The 13,311-nt window shown below is 38.6% G+C and overlaps 1 protein-coding gene across 2 annotated transcripts in view; it reads left to right on the top strand.

The window, feature by feature from the left end:
• Positions 1-13,311, top strand: part of LOC149221759 (uncharacterized) — a 97,421-nt gene that overhangs the window by 34,256 nt on the left and 49,854 nt on the right. The gene's annotated exons all lie outside the window — the stretch shown is intronic.

Below are 13,311 nucleotides of genomic sequence, written 5' to 3'. Positions count from 1 at the left end.
GTCAAAACCCCTAACAATAAAATAAGCAAGTGAAATGTACTAGACAATGGGGATGCCACTTGTCCTTATCTTGGACAAAACACCCTCCTTGAACTTTTGGGGATTTGACCATGTAAAAGCCTCCATCAATGTTGGAAGCTAGGATAATATTGAGAGGGGGGTGAATCAGTGTTATGTAAAAAATTAGTTAATTTTAGGTTATTATTTAATTCTAGGTTTAATTAGATGAAAGGGCACGATCATAAGATCATGCCCTTTCCCAAAGGGTGCCCATGGCGGTATATAAGCCAGGCAACCCATTGTAAACATCATCATCTGTAATTTATCTAATTATTAATAAATATTTGCATATCTATTTCTGCGTTCATAAGTTCTCTGCTTCATCTGGTAATCAGAGCCATCGAATCCTCCCTGTGCTAGTTTCACTCACTGTGTTTCACTCACCATCTGTCCTTCTTAATCGATCCGTTGCTCCTTGTCGCTCTGTTGCTTCCTATCCGGTATGTAACCCCATCTTTTTCTGTCGCGTGGCTTACGTCCTCCCAACAATCATTGAACAACACATCTCTTTCCGCTCTCCTCCACTGAATCAACGTCCAACACCATTCTTCCTCTACGCTTGTCTGTCTGCGAACTTCGTCCCAATCGTCTCGTCCACAGTCCAAGTCTCTGTTGCAACTGTATTATCGACTTGTCTCAGTCCGTCCCTGCATCATACGTCCCGGCGCTAAACCACTGGCACTCTTGTCATAAACCCTATCATAATCAGACCTGCCCACTTTGTGTTGATTGGGAGTCAAACGGTGTGACCCCCAATTAAACTTTTCGAACCATCGCCTTTCTGCCCTTCCGTCCACTGCTGTGCTCACACTGCGTTTCCAACCACTGTGTAGCGGGCTGTTCAGCACTATCGACGCTGTCAGTTTGTTAACCACATTTTCTATTGCTGACGCCCCCACCTGTAGCGGTTTTCTCCGCCTCCAACATCGACGGCTAGAAAAATATACGCAACTATTCGCTCTGTTGACCAGTTGCCAATCTTTTTTTTATTTCGTTCGAAGTGTTATCTGCTCAAAAGTTCTCTGGTTCGAAGTGTTATCGGGACTCAAAGGTTCTCTGCTCTAAGGAGGCGACCCCACCAGCGAACGTGACGGTCAGGGAAACTATCAAATATACACATAGCGTATAACATTTATTTGTATATTTATATAACGTGAAACATATACACGTTAATTTATATATAATATATAACATATATATAATTATATTATATATTATATATAATACGTATAATTTAATTAATTAAAATTAATTTAATTAATTAAAAAGTTATATATAGTCAAGTATATATATAACATTTATTTATATATATATAACGTGAAGTAACATATATACATAATCATATTATATATTATATACATAATTTAATTAATTTAAAAAAAAATAACTAACTTGTCAAATAATTAAATTAATTAATTTAATTATTTCGAAAAATATTTTAGCTGGCAAATAAATACACGCCTCTGCAAACCCGCTCAATGTCGACAATGACAATGGCGGATTTCCAAAAAAGGTTGTTGGATGCAGAGCAAAAGATAAATAACAACCACGACGAGGTCAGTAAAAGATTAAATGAAGTCGAGAGCAAGCTTGGGGAGCAAGCGGACAAAATCAAAAATCTTGAAGATACGACAAATCTAATAGAGATAAAGATGGAAAGTCAACATGTCCAAACAGGAGTAAATTTCAGAGAAGTCTTAACAATGCTGAAAAGTCTGTGTAAAAAGTCGAATTGTACACCCGAAGAGCTATTAAAAGATGGTGAAGAAAATCAAGAACATCTCTCATCAGATTCAACAAAGTCAACAAATTCTCATGAAAAGGTTGAATCTCCAAGAAAATCAACGGCACCCCACCAAGAAGCAAGTAACACTGCCTTTACAAACAAGCAACTTTGGGATACCCTTAATAATCAACACCCTTTTTTTGCTCAACCATTAGCCACATACCAGAAGAGGGTAAAGGTTGAGATGCCTAAATTCGATGGGAACGAAAAAAACAATGTTGCATGGATAAATAAAGCAGAAGAATACTTTGAGATATATGACATCACTGACGATGACGAAAAGCTCAGACATGCATCCATGAAAATGGAGGGAGAAGCATATAACTGGTATATGTGGTGGAAAAAGACAACACACGTCATTAGCTGGAGGAGATTTAAAGATGCATTCTTCAAAAGATTCCAAGGTGTAAAGGAAGAAGAGTTCTTTTCAAAACTCATCAAATTACGACAAAAAGGAAGTGTGGATGAATACACTCAAGAATGGGAGACCTTAGTAACACGAGTACCTGGGTTATCAGAATCTCGTCTAATTCAGTCATACATCTCGGGACTCAAAACCCATTTACAAGCAGAACTTGAGATGCATGACATTACATCTATAGAAGTAGCAAGACGAAAAGCAAAAACAGCCGAAAAGAAATCCGAACCAATATTTTGGTCAACAGCGGAAAAAGCTTATGCAAGACGAAGGATACCCCAGTATGTGGACTCAAATAATACAAGATATGTTCCACCACATCGTCATGAAGATGAAAAATCTAATGTGGAAATGCAAAGGATAAAAGAGGGTAAATGTAAACGCTGTGGTGAGAAGTGGGACCCCAAACATAGATGTGCTAAAGGAAAAGAACCAAAGAACCTATATAATTGTGAAGCAACCAATGATTCAAACAATGAAGATTATGACATAGAAGACACAGAAGACGCCCCAGAATTCTCACCAGAATTGGATGACGGAAGTATTCCGCAAGTGTCATTATCAGCTATGACAGGTATATCACAACCTCAGAGTTTAAAGTTAAAAGGACACATAAAGAAGAACAACGTAGTGGTTCTCATCGACTCTGGAAGCACACACAATTTTTTAGATGCAACCGTGGCAAAGAGACTCAATATATTTTCATTTCTCTTACCAAACATGAAAGTGATGATAGCTAACGGTAAAAAGATTGAAAAGGTGGGAAAATGCCATAAGGTTAAATTGCAGATTCAAGACTTCAGTTTAGAGTCTCCGTTTTTCACAGTACCGTTAGGAGGAGTAGATGTAGTCTTAGGTATCCAATGGCTACGAACTTTAGGTACTTATGCCGCCAACCATCAAGTACAATTTATAAAATTCAAATGGGGAGGTCAGAAGTACAAGCTACACGGATTCCAACCACCAGAAAATCAAGTTACATCATCATCCCAGATGATGAAGCTGAGTCGAAAAGGAGCACCTACTTATGTAGTACAATGTCACCAATTAGAAATGATATCTGCAAATATGACCAGAGAAGAATCACCAGAGATTCAAGACCTACCTATGAAGATGCCGCCTAATACGGAAATTGAGCGTAGAACAGAAGTTAAAACAGAGTCAGACCTTGTCAACATCAAGCCATACCGATATCCACATCTCCAAAAAACGGAAATTGAGAGATTAATCCAAGACCTTTTACAATGTGTGACTTTGATCATTTTGGAATATATAATCAAGTGGAAAGACTTGCCGAAGAAAACGCTTCATGGGAGAATGAAGCATTTTGTCAACAACATCCGTCGTTACGTATGCTTTGAGGACAAAGCATTCTTTCGAGAGGAAGGCAATGTTATGTAAAAAATTAGTTAATTTTAGGTTATTATTTAATTCTAGGTTTAATTAGATGAAAGGGCATGATCATAAGATCATGCCCTTTCCCAAAGGGTGCCCATGGCGGTATATAAGCCAGGCAACCCATTGTAAACATCATCATCTGTAATTTATCTAATTATTAATAAATATTTGCATATCTATTTCTGCGTTCATAAGTTCTCTGCTTCAATCAGTATTATGGCGAATTTTAACAATTATTAGCAATAAACAAATTTTCAATTCATTTAACAATCAACCATGTAAACAATTCATGAATCACACAACAACATACACATATGTAACACACAGAGACACCAGATGTACGTGGAAACCCATAAAGGGAAAAAATCACCAATCTTGTTTTAGTTATTTATGCAAATGCAAGCTCCAACCTGCTACTACATTATGTTTACTGGCACCAACTAAAAGAAAGTACCCACTCCCTGATTTGAAAGCACTCACTTTTAGGAGGCACCAACCCCCACTTGTTTTACATACACCGACCTGAAGTAAGTACCAACTCCCTAATGTGCAGGTACCAACTTGCAGAACCTAGCAGGTCCATTTTTTATCCATTTTTAAACTCAGATCCACAAGTACTCTGTCACGTTAAACTTGATATTTGTATTTGCTGCTCTCATTGCTTTAATTCTCACTAAGCCAAATATCTTACTACACTACCATTATACTCAGTTCATCTATAATTTTGATTTTAACTCTGTCTGTCTTCTGCGACTCTCTCCTTACACTCAGATCTGGTTACAACTCTTCAGGTTTGCTCAGGAACTCTTCCTTCAGTTCCAGATCTGATCACAACTTCTCAGACATGTTCTGGCAACTCTTGCTCTGCAATCTTAAATGTGATATCATTACTCAGATCTGCTTATTTTACCAATCAGTAGCATCTCAGACCTCAAATCTAGAGACAAATCTGTTGTGGGCTCTTCTTCTTAACTCAACCTTTTTAAACAGTCTTCAGACTCTCTCGATTGTCATCGTTTTCTTGTTTTTTGCAGCAACAACCCATTGTTTCTCCTACTCAACCTCTATTTTCCATCAACAGAACCTTTGATAGTCTTAGTTCTTTCACAAATTCGGCCCTATCAGAAATTCAGCTTCTTCATTTCTCCATTGGGACAACCAACATTCCTTCATTGATTTTCTTTTCTTTTATAACTCTCTCCATCATTTACCATGGGTATCAGTCCATGGTATATGCTCATGGTAATTTACACATTGACGGTATCAACTAGAACAAGTCGTTTGACTGAATCAATTAGACCAAGTCATGTGCATAACTCTCTTCTTCACATACAGTTCGAACCAATAGTTCTCTCTCTCATCATGCATGGAAACCCCTTACATTTGTTTAACATCGTTCACTACACAGGTTCTCTCTTCAATTATCTTCATACATTTTCAGTTAGGAACTTCAACTTATATTTATTTCTTCTTCTTCTTTCCCTCTCAGTCAACTGCGTCTTTTCGCCTTCACAGTCATTAGAAGTCAAATTGCTTTAGGTTCACGCTGTTTGTTTGAAATTCGCTAGTCTCTTCGTTTCTCCAACAAGATAATCAAGACTGAATTGTCAGTGCTGGTTCCCAATTGTCATGCTGCCTTGGCTTCGATTTTATTCGTGGCCACAACAAACCTTGCAACTAACAACCTTTAATGTTTTTTTCTGAATTTGGTGCTCAAAAGGACAATTTTTATTTTCGCTGCCCCTCAAACTTTAGTGCTCTGCCCCATATGACCTAGAGTCGGGACCAATGGCTTAAGCCAAAAAGCGCTTATTACCTTTCTCGTTCAATTTGGTATCTAGGTGATTGTAAGTTACGACATTTGTACAAAATGCCCGGAGACCCAGATGCCCAAATACACCTCTCGCTGCTAAAACCTTTGCCACATTATGCTGCCACACCTCAGCTATTGTCTGGTCTCCACATCCCTTTGCCTGCTGCTTCACCCTGTTGTTCAGCACCACCTGTTCTTTTGCTGGTCACTGGTCACTGGTCACATCGACTGGCCATCGATTAATTTCACTTATGTTTGATCAATGACCGAGGTTCATTACTGGGTCCCCTTGCTTGTACGATGTTTAATGAGGGGGGGGGGTGGTCTGCAATTTGTCGTATTTGTGCCCGATTCCCATGCATTTTCCTCAAAGCGCACCACAAAGAGATCTCCAACTGCTTGGATCCAACAACCTATTTCATTGCGGGGTCCCTTGTATGCACAACGGTTAATGGAGGGGGGGTTTGCGTTTTGTTGTTTTGTGTACATGACACCAAAACATATAAGAGCCCTAACACTTGTCCTCTCAGCCGCACACATTTTGCCACCTTAGCTCTGTTTGGTCTCTCTACCACATCATCATGCTGACATCATTGTGCCCTATGGCACCCTTTGGATGATGCTGCATGTCACTTGGAAATAGGCCGCCTGACCACCCAATAAGGCCAATTCCACTTGCCACATGTCATGCCATTAGTGTGCCATGTCATTGCCATCTGGCACCATGTCATATGCCACGTCATTATTATGCCATCTGTCATTGTTGTCCTTGCATTGGTTTGGGGTCCACGTCGATTTATTTTTGAAAAAGCCAGATTTGAGTGTTTAGAAAAAATGGCATATCTGCTCCCATGCCCTGAGGCTCGGATACTTGTATGCACTTCTCCCTGCCACATTAGCTAGCTAGCTTGGTTGCCAAGTCATCACGTCAGTCAATCCATAGTTGCCACCTCTCATCTCTACCACATCATCACTAGTCCGAGGAAATCTAGTATCTTGTCAATTTCTTGTGTATTTCTTTATCATTCTTTCAAAAGATTCGGAGGTCAGGTTACACTTTCCTCTGCGAAACCACACTTTATTGGAACCTTGATCCTTAAAATGTCGAATAGAGTTAAGATCTGGGTGTTTTGTTAATTTGCTACTTTGCGTAGCTCCTAGATACTCGGATGTGCCCGGATAGGTCAGAATGACAAAATCCGGCTCTTTCTGTCGCGCACCAACTTGCTTGCTCCCTGGATTGCTCAGATATCCTGGATTAGTCCAAATGAATCCGGTATTTGACTCTTTTAGCCACACGCTAACTTGCTTGCACCCTAGATTGCTCGGATGCCCCCAAATTCTTTGAATCCTTCTCTTTCAGTCAAACCCACCTTCACTTCAACAGTGGTTTTCTCATTAATCCTTGGGAGTTTGACTAAGTGTCATATACCATTGGAAAGGTCTCTGAGAGAACTATCCAATTACATTCTTTGCAAGGGCATTTGAGATAGTTACTTGCAGACAACATACCTTCAAAGATAGGCTATTGGATCATACATTCAACTCCCCCTAAGCTTGTATTCACTTTCACGTGATTGACTATCACCTAGCAACCTGTTCAACATTCTCCTTGGGGTTGACTTGAATGACTAACCTTTGACATCAATGACAACACTTTGCTCAATAATGAAATCATAGCTAAGTCTTCCAATGCTTCCCCCCTCTAAGGAGCCTCTAAAATGTGCCACATCACTCCTTAAGGTGGAGAACCCCACAAGAATAGGTATCAATCAACAATGCAAAGGGAGAATGGCTAGGGCTTAGTTCTATAACAAGTCAACATATCTGCCTATTACCTCCACATGTGTGAAATAAGATAAAATATGGGGGTTGCTCTAGTAGAGGCCTTAAAAAAACATGTGCAATAACCATAATGTATGAGAACACTCTACCTGAATGAGGGGTTGAACCCTTAATATATCCATAAATGACACAAGATATCTGTGAATGAGTACAAGCACTCTCTCTCCAAGGAATAAATGATTCGCTTCACAAGAAACATAGGAATAAGTGCATCACAAGAGAGTGGGACAACCTCGATGTGTGTGCCCTAGGTGGTTGGATGCACATAAACCAACACCATACATGCCAAGAATAGAGTAAGAGGTTAGGGTGCTACTCCAAGGCTCAACAAACATTCCTTATATAGTAGTCCATGGAAATATGTGCAAGAAGTCCACATAATGGAGAGCTCCAGTATAGGAGGGTGGAAAAGTCATCATGCCACAACTGTCAAATATTGTAGAATAATCAAAGGGATAGGCATGCCCTGTATAAATGTGCAAGGAGTCTTTTGGTCATCTTCACTTGGCCATATAATACAAAATATTCCATGAGAAAATGTGCCCTTGAAGAGTGTGCTTTTAGTCGTTGGATTCTCACAATATATGTGCCAAATCAACTCCCCAAGAGGTTTGCCCTAGATAAATGTGCAATGAGGTGAATTGTGACCATGTCGACCAAGTAAAATAACATAAAATATTCCTTGGAGGTTGTGCCCTTCAAGAATGTGCAAAAGTAGTTATCTATATATATATATATATATATTTTTTTTTTTTCCCATGAGAAATATCTTTATATTCTATATGAGGAATATACTTGTTTCGGTCCTCGACAAACTAGTCAAACTCAACCACAAGGCTCGAAGCCATTACAACAAAGCTCATCATGTGATTTGCGGAAATTGAACTTGGGCGGGGAGGATAACAATCATTCCTCCCAACCACCTGAGATAAACCCAATTGACTAAAGTAGTTATATATTCATAATAAATAATATAATAATCCAGAAAATGGAGAACCCTTGAGATGTGTGTAGAGGTAGTTATGCTTTCCAATGGATCTAGGGCATCCATCAAGAAAATAATTCTCCAAGAGTAGTGTGCCCTAGGTGAATGTGTCAAAATAGTTAGATGTACATGTACCCATTCATTTCTTGCAATAAATATCACAAACAATTTGCCTTAGGTGATTGTGCAATGAAGCTAGAACACCTTACAATATAACAATAAGGAAGCCTACCAGAAACAAGAGAAACCATGTTCAAATACCACGAACCATTCTCCAAAACCGTAGATGCTAATGTAGAGTGATCTATAGCAATGTGAAAGCAAGGTCCACACGCGTCCACATGTGTGAAAAGATGCCAAATAAGAGGAGCACTGTACACCACCAAGTAATCGACGGCTCAAATAATGCCTAATTCAATGCCACCCTATCAATATCCTCATGGGCATTCACGCCATGAGGCAAAAATGAGTTGAAGGTCCACCAATCAAAATAATGAATCAATAATCTAGGTGAAAACTAACCCATGCAAACATACTAAGTAACTAATTCACCACATCAAGGAGCAATAATTAACCAATAAAACTTAGGGAGGCCCTTAGTTGATGGGTAGTTCTCCCCATAAATGTGTTGAGGGTCAATCAAATATGTGAGCCATTGAGCAATGCATGACCCTCAAACACCCCTCAAATACCACATGTGCTAGATAAAAGTCTCCAAGCAAGAGATGATGATGCCAACTTGAAAGACAATGCCATATCATCTAACTGTGGTATACCAGTAATAAACCATTAGAAACAATCCCACCACAATGATGTTCTCTAGATGGCAACAACAATAGGCATAGTGTTAGAAAATCAGAAAGGCAGAAAGATTCTCTTATATTGATAATTACTTGTGATATTCTTGTAGTCTTATTATCTCATCTTTATGTTCTTCTTTCATCTTAGTTTCATCAAGCTATCATCAAATCAAAACATGAAGAGCAACGACACCAAATGTAGGCACTCAGCGAGGGCTAAAACCCCTCTCTAGGGGAAAACCTAGTCAAACTCTTCCACTAATCAAATTGAGATAGACCAAGACCTTAGACCTGACCAAAAGACTTGCCGCCTCCACCAAGTCAACCTTCCAAGATGATTCAACACACTTAAATAGTCTCTTCTTGTCGAACAACTTCAGCCCAACTACAATCCAAAATTTCGACCCCCAACTACTTCAAAATTTCGGCCCAGCTACAACATTGCAATTTCGGGCCTTCCAACGACCCAACAACTTAGCATGTGTGAGACAATGAGAGAAAATTCAACTTCTTATGCTTGACAAAATCTTCCCTTTCCTTCTCTAGGGTTTCCTTCCTCTTGAATTTCGCACCCTTTTTCTGCCTCTAGATCGAACTTGTTGTGGATGTATTCCAAATTAGTCGAGTTGCTACCCTTTTATAGTGGTTGTGTGAGGTCAAATTCCATCGATGAGGCTAACTTGTCCTTCTTTGAGGCTGACTTGGTGGAGGAGGCCTAAATGAATTATTTGACACTAAAATAAATTTCTTCTTTGATAAAAAACCCCAAAAAGGGTCTTTTACATGATGACAAGGAAAATGAATTTTTACATAAACCCTAGAAGCCTGCAATGGAGGCCTTAACCTATTAACCATTGACCCAAGCATGAAACCCATGCTTTAATAAGTCAATTTCTTTTTCTTTCTTTTGATGAGTACATTACATCATGACTCAAATACAATTATGAAGAGTCACACTAGTTACATTCTTCAACACTCCCTCTTAACTAGGGAGGTATTCATAATTACAAGTATACAGAGGTACATGGAAGATCTCAAATGATGTACTCTATGAAGAGACACAACACACACAATGCTATAGATATGATACTTGACCAGGGTACTCTAATCGGGTGGGACTAAGGTGTGCTTAAGCTTTAGCCACTCTAGGTACCATCAGGATTTTAAGATCTAAGACCAACCCAAGGATCTAGGTACATATCCAAGGTTAGAGCTCCATGACCAATGCCACCCTCCATACTTCGGGATTTAGACATTAACACATAGGCCGACCAATTGTCCTACCAAGCATCTTGTTGCCACAAGATGCTTCATCTCTCCTTATCAGATATATATCCACCAATCCAAGCATGTTTCAAATATTCAACCTTTTTGCGGAGAGATCTTGCAAAATCACAACCCCAATCAATAATAAACCTTCAGATATATACAAGTAAACACAAACCTTCGGGGTCCTCAATTATCTTGATGCTGCTTATATCAACATCAAATTGTCAGAAGCTTTCTTCTTTCAGTCTCACCAAATACAACCTCAATACTTGTCAGGTCTTTTGTTTGCATTCATTCTTTCTTTAGGGTATTTACTATGGTTGTCATAATATGTCCTCCCTCTTAACTAAGGAGTTATACCCTTTCTTCTATCCAAGCTCCCTCTCAACTTAGGGAGATAATCAACTTCCTTCTTTTATAATATCAGAGTAACTTTATCCTTTCAAGGCTTCATTTCTTTCTCATGGCATCAAGGCTATCTTGATCATCATCATTCTTATAGCTTCCTTCATCATGCTCATCATTATTATCATCTTCAATTACAAACATCTTCAACATCTTGAAGATTATCTACTTGCAAAACTTTAATAACAAGTACAACCAAATACAAATATATAGAAGCATGAAGTCAACTATATGACAATGGAAGCATCAAAATAATCAAGCTTTAGACATCAAATACCTAAACTTAGTTAGGTTCATAATTAACAAAGGTCATGTCTTTGATATACTAGACCTCAACAACTTGCTAGGGTTTTTTCACAAACCCTAGACTCCATTATCAAGACTTAAAGCAATTCAATCAAGATATTAATGCAATCATAGCACTGTACATCTAGTGCTTCAATATTATGTCCTAGAATTCATAACAGATTCTACTAGGGTTTTGTTACAAACCCTAGATTTTGTTTAGCATACTCACATATACATATCTAGGATTTCATTATCATGCACTAGCATCTCATATTAATATCAACTAGGTAAACTCAAGATACAAACATTAATACATCAATGTTAGATATACAACAATTTTAATCAGGTTACAGTTTCGATCATACGAAAGAATATACACCCAAGATTTTTTTTCCTAGGATCTTATTATAACTATTTCAGGGGTTTTGTTCATAGATCCTAATTCACCAAACCCTGAAACACTAGGGTTTCATTTAGACATTAACAACAAACCCTAAAGGACTAGGGTTTTTAACATGACCTTCCCAAAACCCTAAACTTCAAAAGAATAGGATTTCATTATATGTTCTAGACTTTATCAACAAACCCTAAGAAGTCTAGGGCTTCATAATCAACATTGACATACCCTTAGCATTAGGAGGCTAGGGTTTTGCAGTGAACCCTAAGGGTTGGTCTAACAAGAATGATCAAATGACAAGAGACAATATAACAAGGGTAGATTCAATCTAATGATTAATCACCCTAACAAGAATCTTTATGATTGAAAACCCTATACATAAAGATGCTAGTAATGTAAAGCAGATTTCAAAAGGGAATGATCATACCTTTTGTATACTTGTAGTCTAAGACATACCTTGAGTTGTTCTTTTAACAAACCTTGTAGGGCATCAATTCTTGAAGGGCTTCCTTTGCAACAAAACTTCTTTCATGATTCAAGTCTTTCCTTTGAGGTCACCTCCACAACCTTTGTGTACTTTGCAAGCTTTCCTACCAAGGAAAATATAAAGAAAAGGTTATGAGTGTACAATACAAACAAATCTCGATGTGAGGAGGAAACCAAACATAAAAGACGAAACTAGGCACAACATACTTATATTTTGGTACAATGGTGAAGGCTCCCTCTTAATCTAATCTTTCTGAGGGATACTTGCAAATTATCAAAACAATTCAAAAATGTTCTAACAAGGTATATTTGTTAAAACTGGCAACTAGGGCCAAACTCCATGTGGTTCATCTTATTTATGACAATTGATATTTTTCTTGGATTCCTCTCTCTGAGAGGTGTAGGACTGATCTAAAGATCATCCGATTCCGACATGTAAAAATGAAGATATGAATTTATTTATATTATGGACAAATTGTCAAGGTCGGCCAGCAAGCAAAATAGTTATTCAAACCCCCAGCTCATCCTCAACGTTGCATATAAGAGGAGACCTCAAGTCATTTTATCATCATCTCATCTCCTCACATCTCTCTCTCCTCACTTGTTTGGGTACACTAATCTGGGCAGCCGTCTCTCACACGTGCGAAGGAAGGAGGACGTTTTCTGTTTGGTTGCATTGACCAGTTTGACCGAATTTTAGAGGCCGCTCTTTTGGGCTGCGTTGACCTTCTTTTGATTGCAGATTTGGTGAGGTATCTTCCTCCTAGTAGGTCGCAAATCTGGGCATTGAAATCGAGGTGATTTGACCTCTTATTTGACCAACGTTGACTGCCCTATATCTGGCCACAGTTTGACTTTCATTGACCAGTCTTTGACTAGACTTTTTTGGACTGTTTTGAGCTGATTGAGCTTGCCATTGGTGGCCGAAGTTGACTGGGTTTGACCGAGCTGTTTAGAGGAAGGATTCTGCCTTGTTTGACCAATGTTGACTTTTCTGGTGAGGGATTTTCTGCTGCTGTCATAAATGATAAGATTTGTAATTTTTACTCTCTCTCTGCTGAACTATTGAAGAATATAAGAAGAATTGATCAAGGGTTTCCCCACATTGGGGTTTGTCCCTGGCTGGTGCCACATCTTGTGTCCTCTTGTCTTGGCTTGTCTTCTACTATTTATATTTATGTTCTATCTGCATTTTACTATCATGCTGATGTGATTGCTAAACTGGATATTGATATTGGGCTAACAAAGAATTTGAAGTAAATTGCTCTTAAGCATAGAACATACCATTGTTACCTAAAATTAACATGGCATCGGAGCTGAGGTGAAGACAAAGCCCAAGCAAGAGTTAAGGAGCAATCACC

This window comes from Pinus tabuliformis, chromosome Q, assembly GCF_031772625.1.
Source record: "Pinus tabuliformis cultivar Carrire ecotype Pingquan chromosome Q, CPIR1, whole genome shotgun sequence".
In the NCBI taxonomy this organism is placed as follows: Eukaryota; Viridiplantae; Streptophyta; class Pinopsida; order Pinales; family Pinaceae; genus Pinus; species Pinus tabuliformis.
Note: the sequence above shows the minus strand (reverse complement) of the source record. Positions and strands in the feature narration are given on the sequence as shown.